Source organism: Colobus angolensis, unplaced genomic scaffold (assembly GCF_000951035.1).
Source record: "Colobus angolensis palliatus isolate OR3802 unplaced genomic scaffold, Cang.pa_1.0 Scaffold167, whole genome shotgun sequence".
In the NCBI taxonomy this organism is placed as follows: domain Eukaryota; kingdom Metazoa; phylum Chordata; class Mammalia; order Primates; family Cercopithecidae; genus Colobus; species Colobus angolensis.
The window spans coordinates 221,765-222,813 of record NW_012114788.1 but is presented as its reverse complement, the minus strand read 5'-3'; positions in this window follow the sequence as shown (position 1 = coordinate 222,813).

The window sequence follows — 1,049 nt, the reverse complement described above, 5'->3', positions numbered from 1 at the left end:
GAAGTCTTGCTCTGTCGCCCAAGCTGGAGTGCAGTGGCGCGATCTCAGCTCATTGCAACCTCCGCCTCCCAGGTTCAAGCAATTCTCCTGCCTCAGCCTCTCCTGAGTAGCTGGGATTACAGGCACCCGCCAACATGCCCAGCTAAGTTTTGTATTTTTAGTAGAGAGGGGGCTTCACTATGTTGGCCACGCTGGTCTCCAACTCCTGACCTCAGGTGATCCGCCCACCTCGGCCTCCCAAAGTACTTGGATTACAGACATGAGCCACCGTACCCGGCCAGGAGAGGACTTTTTACAGAGGATTTCTACAGAAAGCTGTTTTCAGAGGCAGCTCATTGGCTGGGCAGAAATCCTAGATTGCAAATCCTTTCTGACTGGTGAGCTAGTTAGGGTACTTGCAGCTGAGAAATGCTGGAGGCTGACAGATCATGACCTCGGTTGCGCATCCAAGTCTTTTGGGATATTGTGTGGCTTGAACTTTAGCAGGCGTGAGTATCTCCCGACCTCACTGCAGAAAGTCTTAGCGCCTTAGTTTCTCCATATTCTTTCATGTAGTTGTATGTGTGTGGGATAATTTCATTAATTTATATCTTCTCTCTACAAAGTAAGCTCTCTAAGGGCAAGGACCCTGTCAGTTCTGATCACCACTGTATACCTGGGCACTTGCACCACGACTGGTACATAGTAGAGGCTTCATAATACTTGTTTTTGCTCACACCTACAATCCTCTCCAAGGTCCGGGCTCTGCCTTCAAGGCGGAGATTGCAGTGATCCAAGATCACGCCACTGCACTCCAGCCTGGGTGACAAGAGTGAAACTCCGTCTCGGAATAATAGTAATAATAATAATAATAATATATATTTTTTAAGAGCCAGGTCCTCACGCTATTGCCCAAGCTGGAGTGCAGTGGCATGATCATAGGTCACTGTAGCCTCATGTGCCTGGGCTCAAGGGATCCTCCCATCTTAGCCTCCCAAGTAGCTGGGACTACTGGCACGCCACCACGCCTGGCTCAGAAGCCTGCTTCTAAATCTAAAACTGCTTCTAAA